The 13,220-nt window shown below is 32.3% G+C and overlaps 1 long non-coding RNA gene across 2 annotated transcripts; it reads left to right on the forward strand.

Annotated features, from left to right (window-relative positions):
* The first annotated feature begins 912 nt into the window (after positions 1–912).
* On the forward strand, positions 913–3,817 carry LOC140008907 (uncharacterized). 2 transcript variants are annotated; one of them, XR_011816189.1, is made up of 3 exons: positions 913–1,174; positions 2,794–2,868; positions 3,652–3,817. It is a non-coding gene; the product is annotated as an uncharacterized lncRNA (long non-coding RNA). The 2 variants fall into 2 exon arrangements; XR_011816188.1 differs by lacking the exon at positions 2,794–2,868.
* The last annotated feature ends 9,403 nt before the right edge of the window (positions 3,818–13,220 follow it).

Consider the following 13,220-nt stretch of genomic DNA (forward strand, 5'->3'; position numbering starts at 1 on the left):
GAGGTCCTACAACTACTCCTGTAACATTTACCCCAAATGATTTTTTGTGAGAACCCGAAATTTTTTTATTTTATTTTATCGAATATTAGTAGTTTGTTTAAATATTTATTTACTCATTTTTCTCCAAACTATTTATTTCGATCATTTAAAATCCATTTATATGGAACGACGCCTCTTTTATATTTTTAAAAGCGTTTTGTTGGAAAAATTCACTCTTCGAAAACTCGTTTAGTTCGGAATAACGAGTGCACGTTTTTCGAGAGTGTATTAATATTGGAGAATTAAGAACGATCAATAATAGATTAAGAAAGGATAATTGAGAAATTAATACTCAATTCACGTGAGAACTCGTAAAATTATTATTTTTAAACCCCTAATTTTGGCTCAATTAATTATCTATTTGGATTTTTGCGCGAATATTATTTTCTATCCTTATTAGACCTAAATATATGATTTTATAGTTTCGTTACATTTTTAAAGTGTCTCGTTTCAAAAAATTATTTTCTTAGAAGCTTGTTTAGTGAAAAAGTGAAAACGTGTCTGAAAACTTTAGCCAATTAGGAGTACAATAAGTTCAAAAATTTAAGACATATACAATGGTCCTAAAATAGGCAATTTTAGGTTTAAATATTGAAGTGATAGTTAGTGGTACGATCGTTATAAGAATTTCTCAAAGGTTTCAATTTTATTGCGCCTAAATTAGAAATACGTGTTTGCACGTGCGCGCTTAATTGAGGGACTTTGGACCATTATTTTGGGACAATTAAGAATGAATAATATTTATATGAATGTAAGTGCCCTAGAGGTTTAGTGCACTAGTGCAACAAACGTAAGAGAAATCGAACACAAAACGCGCCCGTAGGGCACTAGTTGTAATTGATTTGACGTATTTAATATATTAGACGTCAAGCGTCTTATGTACGCAAAGGAACCAGCAATCTCATTTCATTTCTGCAAAGCTTCATGGCCGGATAGCAGCAGCAAAAGGGACAACCGAAACCTTCAACATTTCTTCTTCCAAAACTCATGCAAATCACCACCAAATCTTCTAAAAATTTAGCACCACTTAGCCTAAGTCTTGGACAACATATTTAGCTGGAAAAGGGAGGAGCTTTCACGGTTCTTCAAGCTTCAAAGGGGCCGAAACTTCTGTCCTAACCAGCCATCAAAGTAGGTAGTAATCAATCACCTTAAACTTGTCTTTTGGAGTTTGATTTATGCATTTGAGCTAGAATCGTCACTTTAGTAGCTTGTATTGTTGGGAAAATTGTTAAACGTGGGCTCTATGAACTTCCACTTTGGGTTGATGGCTGTGATGATGTTTGATGATGGTTTTGTTGCTGAATTAGAGCTTAAGGAAGTAGATTAAAGGTGCTTTGTTACCAGAAACGTTATTGAACTCTTGAAACAAAAAGTTCCCATTTTACCCCTGCTCTATTCGGTCATTTTAATGCAGAAACTGAGGATTTAATGGCCTGATTATGCTATTTACATGTTTTAGCAGTTGTGTACAAATTTCCGTTGAAAAATACTGAGTTTTGGTGGGTCAAACGAATTTATTTCCAAAGCTAGTAATCTGGGAAAATGGTTTCGTCGTAACCCAGACTAGTGTTTGTATTTCATCCATAACTCCGTACTCCGATGTCGAAATCAAGTGCCGTTAGTGGCATTTGAAATTAGACGTTCCCATGTTTCCAACGGTGTATAATGCACATTCTGGTTTCTTGTGTGTGAGCCACACCATTCATCTGAAGTCGGCTGTCCTGTTTCTCCGTTCTGCCGAAATGATTTGATGATGCTGCAACTTTAGGCTTAATTTTGAGCTAGTTGCATGCTGAAACTTGAAACTATTTCTTCTGTGAAATTTTACCCCTGTGAATGTATTTTCTAACACTATCAACCATTCCCAATTCTGAATTAAATTGAGGGAGTTATGATCAAAATACGGCGACTGCCTCGTTTTTGAAACCTTAGATTTGGACAGATTGCCTTAAGGATTTTTCCAAACTTTGGTTGATTGGTTAACCACCTTTCCGAAGGTATTTTTCCATGAAATTTGATAGAGAGATACCCTTAGTGTGGGAGTATTATACTGCAAAATTTGGTGTCAATTCAAGTCCGTTTCGACACTTAACAAAAGGTCCAAAGTCGGAACCAAATCTGGAAATTTGTTAACAGTCTTGAAATTTACCCAACTTTGAGCTACCATATCTTGGTGCTCGAAACTCCGATTCTCGATCTGCTTGTTCTGCCCTAAACCTTACTTGCACCTCTAATTGAGCTACAAATTTCAAGGGCTGGTTTGCAACGAGTGAATTCTGCTGAATTTTCAAAATTAGCAAAAAACCAACCCCGGCTCAATCCTGGGTGATTTGGAACAGCAACTTTAAGCTCATTTTTGAACACCTTCCACTTAGATTCATGGAAAAATGTCTTCTAAGAACTTTTAGTACTTTGGAAGAGGTTTCCAACGGTACCAAGTTTTCCAATTTTCGACATGTGAAATCTGAGATACGATTTTTTCAAAATATCGTATCAAAACTGAAATTTTCTGAATTTCAAGGAAATGGAGTTTTTCAAGTATTCCTTATTCCTTCGATAATACTTGAACGTTTATGCTTGATTTCCAAGATAACAAAACTCGATTGCTCTTGTACATTAAGAAACTCCACTTGAACCTCAATTTACTAGTAATTGAGGTTCATTTTCATGAAATTTCCCCAGATTGTACTAATGCACAATCTTGCTTGATAATTGGGATGTGTGAATGATAATTCACTATTAAATGCTCAGGCGCTCAAGAGGACCTTCCAGAGGATCTCACGGGAGACGCCTAAACCATCATTTGAACTCGCTACTTGAATCACTGTGAGTGTCAAGTGCATGAACTTGTTGTTAAGTTGTTATCTGTTTCTTATCCGTTATGTAAATTTGAAATTTTGAGACGAGGGTGTACTTTATCGCACTCGTTCTCTTTCAAATGAAATTATATTCGAATTTTGCTATGTGAATTCGTATCCAATTTGTACATGGTAATGTGGATGTGATTTGTACTTGTGATCCGTATATGTGATCCGTATTTGTGATTCCTATTTGGAATCGTCGATTTGAGCGTTGCTCATCGACTTATATTCGTATTCGTATTCATATTCGGGGGACGCCCAAAACTCGTTGGCTAACTTTGCGAATCGAGCCAGCATGGGCTTGGTCGATAAGCTTAGCAAACCATGAGATATTCGTAGAGCATGATCTATTGGAGAGATCTTGCTCGGCATTACTCGTGCAGTATTGCCATGATATACTCGAGTATTATCAAAAACTTTGATGAGCGGGCCCGGTAAGGGGGTGTAACGGTGACGGGATTCGAAGAAAAGTGGTGTATCTACGGATTTGATACTTATGTGGTTGACGGAGTGTCAACGTGAGATGTGATCAAGACTTCGACTCGACTACGTGGAATTTAGCTCCTGAGAGCCACAGTATCCTTGAATTGTTTCTGTTTATTTTTCCTATTCGAAATGTGAATTATTCGAATTTGATAGCCTTACCTACAATGTAATTGTTGTTGCTACTTGGATTATGTGTTTGCATGTGTGTTTTCTTGGCCTCACTGAGTATTGGCTCATCCTATTAGTTTGTTTTCCTTAACAGGTTGGATTGGAAGATTTTGGTAAAGCCGACTAGATTATACTTTTGATTGGAATCGGGGCTGTAAATATGTAGTCGACTTTTAATGGTTGCATTTTGGAACTTGATGTATCTTTTGTGAACATGATGTAAGATTTAAATATTTAGTTAAGGAAGTGACTTTTCTTTATTTTAACTCGTAGTATTTGGTATGTATCGTTAAGTTCGATTTGATTTGTCTTGAGTCCTGGCGAGAGTTGGGCAGGCGTCCCGCGGATACCCTTGGGTTCGCCCTTGGGAGAAGTGGGGGGCGTCACATTTTTCACCTCTCACACTTTAATGGCCTTATCAACGCTGCATTTACTATTGTAAGAGCTGAATTAATGGTTCTAGATCTTTAAGGATGAAGAAGACAGAGCTTTTTGCCGTTACAATTCAAGCGTTCATCTTTAGCTTTAGTGCACTAATATTGTCTAATGCATTTCAATTGTGCAATCAATTCAGCTGAACATACTCGAGGGCAGTTCATTTTGCTTTTCTAACCACTTTGCTAAATCAATGACAAAGCAGCCAAATCATTAGCCCCCAAAGGATATAAACCATGCGAAATTAGGCTGTATAAACTCATGCATGCCCCTACAAATTTCAGATGAAAATCACCCAAGAATCATACAACTCCTTTATGTGTGTATATATATATATATATATACACTAGGAAATGAAGTCTGCTCGATACGCGGGATTTGGGTGCCTGTGTATATACAGGATACTAAAAGAATTAGATACGAAGTCAAATTATTTTAGATTAAATTAAATTGTTTCTTTAACCATATGCTTGAGAATGAGACTAAATTGACGAAACAAGTGTATGTAATACTAAACAGTTTCCTTCAAAGGAAAAAAAAAAACTAAACAGCCCCGACACCAACATCAATTTTCAAGACATCTGTCAACAATTTTTCATTGAAAAACTGCTCTGCAGACAAGGGCCATGCAACCATTGGCACACCACAACATACGCCCTCAAGAGTTGAATTCCATCCACAGTGAGTCACGAATGCTCCCACAACTGCATGCTCAATAACGGTAGAATTTGAAGCAAAAGGCATTCAAAGAGATGCAACTGAAACTAATGCCCAGACATGAAACTGGCATTAACTTCTTCCACTAATGTTCTGGCAAACCATGTTCTCCAAACCTTAATTGAAAACTAAGAGAGGTTCAAGTAATTACAACAACACAAGGGCTATTAGCACTTGTACCAATTGCTTGAAAGGTCACTACAACAAAATGACATTCCCAAAATGCCCATCCCTAGTTAATTCTAAACACTAATTATCAATAAATCACCCTCTCTTGAGTTTAATTACTAACTAAGAACGTTTACATAAATTCAGTTAAACAAATGCTGTTGTCACTTGTACCCACTGCTAAAAATACAATTAAAATAATGGTACATTCCTAGAATACCCTTTTCTTTTGCAAACAACACTTTATGGGCATTCACCACACAGAAGACCTTATATGCCAAAGCTAAAAATAAAAGATGTATCAACAATTGTACTCTATGCTATAACAACACTCCAAATAATCTCATAACCCCAAAATGCCCCTACCCTTGCGGTTGAAATCCAAAAGTTATCTTTGCCTTAGACTCATTCTTATATAGTATAAGGATATATATAGGAAACAGGCTATGGATGTGCTCCATTATATAACATGAGCTCTCCAGGGCAAACATATGTTGTGCTATATAAAGAAGACCACTCTACACATGAGACCAATGAAGGAAACAACTTATACCAAACATTAAATGCACTTCTTTTGAGGAAACACCAGTTATCCTACAAGCTTTAAATGCCCTTTTTATTAGCTAAAAATCCGTGAAACTTATAACTCTAACCAAAATGCACTCCAAACTTTTGTACATTAATATCATATTTTATCATCCACCATGAAAACTGTAATACTTATTAGCTATTAAACTTCACTCGATATCTTAAAAGTGATTAGATAGTTGTCATGTTTTTTTGTCCACCATATCTCTTGAAACTTAAGCATCTAGTTAAAGATGCACATGCATAAGATGAATAGTTTGTTCAACTAATGTATGCATATAAATGCCAGCCTAAATTTCTAATATTCATAGTGCAAGCTATAGACTTTTCACTACACTTAACTTATTCAATTATAGTTTTCTTCATCCGCAGAGACTATATTCACCCTTGCAAATACAAAACAACTATGAATACAAAGATAACAAATATTTTCTAAATAATGACTAATGCCATTGCCTAATCTAATGATGAAATTAAAAGAACCAAATAAGAACCATATTGGTAAGCAACGGATCTTTTATCCCACTTCTTATTAAATTACTATTTCTTCTTTATAAATATATTTTAGCTCTTTTTTGTTTCTATAAGATCCATTTACTATTAACTAAGTAAAAAATAAATACAACAGTCTCAAGAAATTAATACATGATAGAAAATTAAAAAATATAGCAAAAAATTCATTAAAAAACTCATTTTTTATGCATTTTGATTTTTGAGTTTGTTAAAATTTGTGTATTACTCAATTAATAGTTATTGGATTTTAAGGAAAAAAAAGAACTAAATTATGATGTTTGTGGAGGAAAGATAGTAATACAATAAAAAGTGGACAGAGAGTAGCACATGAAGTAGGACAGAAAATTCATTACGATGTTGGTATCTATAACATATCTTCCACAATAATGACAATTCTATCATCTTTAATCTTTCTCTCCTTAGACACAGTTATTAGAATCTCCCTATCAGATTAGGCCTCCATTTTTTGTGTTTTAACATTATTGAGTATCCCATAGTAAGATTCTACTAGTCCAAACACTACATACTCCATAAACAAGAATCATGACCAATAAAATCCAAACTCCAAATGCTTTAAATTGTACTTTTAGTAGAAGACTAAACCAATACTACATAAAGTAAGTCACCTTGCTTAAAATCTTTTTCTTATGTACTATCTGAAACTCTTTTTGGCATATAATATCCCCTTTCTATATATAATATCTGCAATGCATCCTTACTACCATCTTATATTTATTATTTTACCAATATTTTCTAATTATCTAATACAACAACTACTAATCAATATAGCACAAAATAAAACAAAAAAGCGAACAGGTACCCAAGCCCCGTGCAAGACCAAGTAGTCTGAAGCACAAGTTCTAGAAGCATTAATGGACTTGTCAAATGTGTTATGAAATAATTAAATATTGTGGATGTATATCACATTTATCTCATCTCCTAAATAGTAACAAGTTTTTCATATTCTTCAAGGTGATACAGCTATCATGACTTTTGAGGTGATAGAGATTGCACGACTTTCAATAAAGCTATACGACTTTTGATAAAGTTGCAAAATTGTCGATAAAACTATCACGTCTTACGAGAAAATTGTATCACCATCTTGAAGTAAGTTATTTGCTATACTTTTCTCTATAAACAGGGGTTATCCTTCTTTATATCAAAGTGATAGAAAACTGAAGTTTCATTTGAGTGAATGGAAGAATAGTTCTTTTTTACTTTTCCCTTTGCCTGATCTCTTTAATTTTCTTATTTTCTTAACATATTATCCACCTCATAAAAAACTCAAATCCTATATTATATTAGCATTAGTTTTATAATACATTATTAGTATGAGACTCTGTCGAAATTTTGTCGGTGTCAAATCAATTAATAGACATTTTTTTGGGTAATTCTTCTGGTAAATCTCGAGATGATATTTCTCACCTTTAACTCTTCATTTTTATTATGGCTAACCTTACAAAGCAAGAGTTTGTCCCTCTTGATATTTCTGCAAGAAATTACTTATTATAGACAATGGATGTGAAGATTCATCTTGAATCCATGGGTTTTAAAAAAATCATTGCCAAAGATAATGATGCAACAAGGCAAGGCTATGCAAAAGTTATGATATTCCTCTGTCATCATCTTGATGAAGGATTAAAAACGAAACATCTAACGATCAAGAATCCACTTGATCTTTGGAATAATTTAAAAGAAAGGTTCAACCACTTGAAGTTGGTTATCCTTTCAAAAGCTAGATACGATTGGCTTCATCTACGGTTGCAAGATTTCAAAACCATTAGTAAATATAATTCGGCCATGTTCAAATCACCTCTTAGTTAAAGTTATATGGTAAAAATGTAACCGAGAAGGATATGTTGAAAAAAAATATTTTTCACCTTTCATGTCTCGAATGTGCTCCTACAACACCAATATTGAGAGAAAAGATTTAAAAGATATGTTGAACTTATTACATGTCTTTTGCTGGCTGAACAAAATAACAAATTATTATTGAAAATCATGAGTTCCGACCAATTGGTGCTAGTCCATTTTTTGAAGTAAATGTGACTCAATCTTTGAATTATAGACATGACAATAGTCGTGGAAGAGACCGTGGATGTAGCCACAGTCATGGACGTGATCATAATAAATATGTGTCTTGCCACTGTGATCATAACATGACAAGAAACAAAATAATCGCCAGAAGTCGATTGATAAGAAAAATAATAAGAAGAAAAATTATGAAAATAAATGCTACAGATATGGTATGTTGATCCCGTACCTGTCGTATGACTGAGCATCTTGTTGAACTTTATTAGACATCATTGAAAATAAAAGATAAAATGCTTTTGATCAAAAGAATATTTGTGATGATGGTGATATCTATATTGAACTGGATTTGCTAATATTAGTGTAAATTTTAAATGGAAAATCTTGTTGTCAATGGAGTATTTATAAGGAGGTGTAGCAAATTTTTGCCTTGTCAGCTCATTTTTTGTAGGTTAGACACTGCTTTCGTTAGGCGAACCAAGTTGCCAATGCTTTATCAATGTAGGGTATTCTCATATTGGAGAGGAGATTTATCCGGCAATATCATCATTACCTCTGCTTGCTAGAGGAGTCACATGTCTAGATAGGTTAGGCATTGCGTCTATTAGGAAGATTCCGCACAAGCAGATAGGGGTGTAGACCTCTGTATCTTATGAAGCATCATCAATTGTAGTCACCCAATTTATATAATAAAATGGGGGTTGGCATCCCTCCCCGTGGCCAGGGTTAGCCCAAAAAAAAAAAGATGATAAATATTAATTTAACACATTTTGAAGTGGCCGATTTCTTTAAGCATTCTGAAGATGCAAAATGACCATCCTAAAGATGCAAAATGATGTGACATATATCCGATGAATGTTTAAATTTTTGTTATTTTATTATTTTTACATCTTTTATGTAATTTACTTTATGAGTTATGTAATTTATGAACTTTATTAATGTTTAATTTTATTTTCTTTGTTATTTTTTCTAGAGAAGAAATGGATGCCAAATATTTGGAACTAAATAATGATGATGACGAAATTTATCTCATTGACAGTGCAACTACACACACTATATTCAAACATGAAAGGTATTTTTCCTATTTAGATATGGGAAAAACAAATGTCAATACCATATATGGTAGTGCTAAATTGATTGAATGTTCCAGAAAGACACTATATCTTTCACTAAAGGAACTATAATTGTAATAAATAATGCATTATTCTCTACTAAATTTCAAAGAAATTTGTAATGTTTTAAAGATATCCACAGAAATGGGTATCATATCAAGATAATGAATGAGACAAATGGTGAATATTTATTAATTACAAATATCACTTCTAGAAAGAAATATGTATTAGAAATCCTTCACTTTTCTCTGACTTATATTATACAAATATAAGTACAGTTGAAATGCATCACCTAGTAGATTTCGCATGACTTTTTGATTTCGCATGATTGCTTTAGACATCCTGATTCCATAATGATGAGGCAAATAATTGAGAATTCATATGGCCATTCATTAAAAGGTTAAAAAGTATTAAATTCTAATGAATTGCCATGTGTTGCTTGCACTCAATAAAAATTAATTATTAGATCATCACCAGTCAAGTTAAGAATTGAATCTCCATTTCTAGAATTAATTCATTGTGATACATGTAAGCCTATAAATCCACCATGTGGACCATTCAAATATTTTGTAATGCTAATTGATGCATCAACAAGATAATCACATGTAGGTTTGTTATCTATTTAAAATCTAGTGTTTATGAGATTGCTTGTTCAAATAATTAAATTACAAGCACAATTTCCTGATTATCCGATTAAGAGAATTCGTCTAGATAATACTAGTGAATATTTGTCATATGCTTTTGACAATTATTATATGTCCATTAGAATAACTATTGAATATCCTATCACTAATGTTTATACACAAAATGATTTAACCGAGTCATTTATTAAATGACTGAATTAATTGCTAGACTATTGCTAATGAGATCTAAACTTTACTATCTATTTGGGAATATGCTATATTATACGCAGCAACACTTATGAGAATTAAACCGACAAGTTATAATACTTATTCTCCCTTACAATTAGCATTTGGTGGTAAGCTCAATATTTCTCATTTGAGAATTTTTTATTGTGCAGTTTACGTTCCAATTGCATCGCCTCAATGTACTAAATTGAAAGAGTATAAGTCACCTTTTATAATTAAATATGTTTAACCGTTAACTAGTGATTTATTTACTGCAAGATTTATAAACTGTCAATTTGATGAATCATATTTTCTGACATTAGGAAGAGAAAAGGATCAACTGAAAAAGAAAATTACTTGAAAAATATCATTAGATTTTCTTGATTCTTGTACAAAATAATGTGAATTGGAAGTTCAAAAAATTATTCATTTGCAAAAAATTGCAAATCAATTATCAGATGCTCATAGTAATGCCAAAAGAGTTATTAAATCATATATTATTGTAGACAATGTTCCAATTAAAATTAACATCCAAAAGGACAATTACAAGTGCTAATGAATCTAAAGCACGCCTAAAATGTGGTAGACCTTTTGGTTCTAAAGATAAAATTTCTCAAAAGAAAAGAGAATTAAATAACAATAAAATCAAGGAGTCAATAATTGATGAAAAATTTTAAAATACTGCTAGTGATAAAATTTAACTTACTTAAGAGGTTGCTCCTAAAAAGCATATCCCTGAGGATGATCAAATTATAGAAGCTTCAATAAATTTTGTTACTATAGGAAAAATTTGAAACTGAAAAGAAATAATTATTGATGATATTTTCGCATATAATGTGGCACTTAAAATTATGAAAGAGGATGAGAATCATAAACCTCGATCGGTTGATAAATGTCGGCAAAGATTTAATTGGCCGAAATGGAAAGATGTTATCCAATCTGGATTGGACTCATTGGTTAAAAGAAAAGTTTTTGAACTTGTAGTCCAAACATCTGAAGGTGTAAATTCAGTGAGATATACATGAGGGGTATTTATAAGAAAAAGAAATGAGAAAAATAAAATTATAAGATACAAAGCAAGGCTTGTAGTTCAAGAATTTTCACAAAGATCCACATTTGATTAAAATAAGACGTATTTACCTGTAGTAGATGTGATCACATTTAAATATCTTGTGAACTTAGCGGTGCATGAACATTGAGATATATGTCTAATGGATGTAGTCACTATTTATTTATACGGGAATCTTGATAACGATATCTACATAAAAATTCCTAAAGGATTCAACATGCCCGATGCATATAAATTAAATTCTAGAGATATTTGTTCTATTAAATTGCAAATGTTTTTGTATGGGTATAAACAATTTGAATGTACGTGGTATAACCATTTCAGTGAATGTTTAATTAAAGAATGTTATACCAATGACTCGATATGTCCATGTACTTTTATAAAGAAAAATGGGTCAAATTTGTAATTATCGTAGTGTATGTTGATGATCTTAATTTAATTGGAACTCTTGAAGAGTTCCAAAAGGTTGTTGAGTATTTGAAGAAATAATTTGAGATTAAAAATTTTGGAAAGACTAAATTTTGTCTTAATTTATAAATTGAACATTTGGAAGGTGAAATTTTTGTCCATCAAACTACTTATACCCTGGAAGTATTAAAGCAGTTTTATGTGGATAAAGCACGACCATTTAGTACTCTGATGGTCATCATGTTTCTTGATCCAGATAAGGATCCTTTTAGACCAAAAGAGGAAGATTCGAGTGTGTTTGGATTGTAAGTTATTTGTCCAAATATATTTGCTTACATCACCATTACAATTTTCAATACATCTTTTTATCTTCCCAATTACCTTTTTATCTCACATACATCACATCACAAAAATTGCTACAGTAAAAATATCTCAAATAACTTACAATCCAAACACACTCGAAGATATTCTTGGTCCTGAAGTACTATATTTTATTGCAATTTGTGCACTAATATATCTTGCTAATTGTACAATATCAAATATATTATTGGCTATAAATTTATTAATAAGAATTAGTTCCTCTCCTATAAGACAACATTGGAATGGTGAAATTGATGTGCAGCAGATCCAATCTGATAAAATCTTGCATATTTATTTACCAAAACATTGTCGACTGCAACGTTTAAAAAATTAGTGAACAATATTGGATGCATCGGCTAAAAGATCTCAAATGACATTTGAATTAGGGGGAGAAATTTAAATACAAGAATAGTGTACTCTTTTTCCTTCACTAGGATTTTTTTTCCACTAGATTTTTTTCTAGTAAAATTTTAATGAGGTATATTCTTTGTGTAATAGACATGTAAGGGGGAGTGTTATGAAATAATTAAATATTGTGGATGTTTATCATATTTATCTTATTTCCTAGATAGTGACAAGTTTTTCACATTTTTTGAAGTGATAAAGTTATAACGACTTTTGAAGTAATAGAGATGGCACTACTTTTAATAAAACTATTACGACTTTTGATAAAATTGTATAACTGTCGATAAAACTATCACATCTTATGATAAGATTGTATTACTATCTTGAAAAAGTTTGCTGATGCACTTTTCCTGATGCACTTTTCCTTGTAAATAAGGTTTGCCCTCCTTTGTATCAAAGTGTTAGAAAATTGAAGTTTTATTTGAGTGAATGGAAGAATAGTTCTTTCTTACTTTTCTCTTTTCCTGAACTCTTTAATTTTCCTTACTTTCTTAGTATATTATCCACCACATAAACAACTTAAATCCTATATCTGTTGTAAAACTAATAAAATGAACTACCATAATAGGAATTGAAATATTAGAGAAATTAGTAGAGAAATGAAGAATTATCTTCTTATTATTCCAACTAATACAAAGATCTTCACAAAGGGTGTCAATGTACCTCTATATATAGGTACTACAAGATTAAAGGTACATTAATTCTATTAAACACCCATTACTATAAGAATATGAAGAAACTTATGAAACGATTTCTCCACTACATGAATAGATTTATGGATTGTAACTTCTATACATAACGTAACCATAAATCAAGAATTAATCCTCTTGGGAATACAAAGGGACATCCATACTTTTAATTGTTTCATAACACTCCCCCTTGGATGTCCATTACATAAAGAATATGCCTCGTTAAAACCTTACCAGGGAAAAACCCATCGGGACAAAAACCCTAATGAAGGAAAAAGAGTACACTATTCTTGTGTATTAATTTCTCCCCCTGATGCAAA

Source organism: Coffea arabica, chromosome 6c, assembly GCF_036785885.1.
Source record: "Coffea arabica cultivar ET-39 chromosome 6c, Coffea Arabica ET-39 HiFi, whole genome shotgun sequence".
NCBI classification, from domain to species: Eukaryota; Viridiplantae; Streptophyta; class Magnoliopsida; order Gentianales; family Rubiaceae; genus Coffea; species Coffea arabica.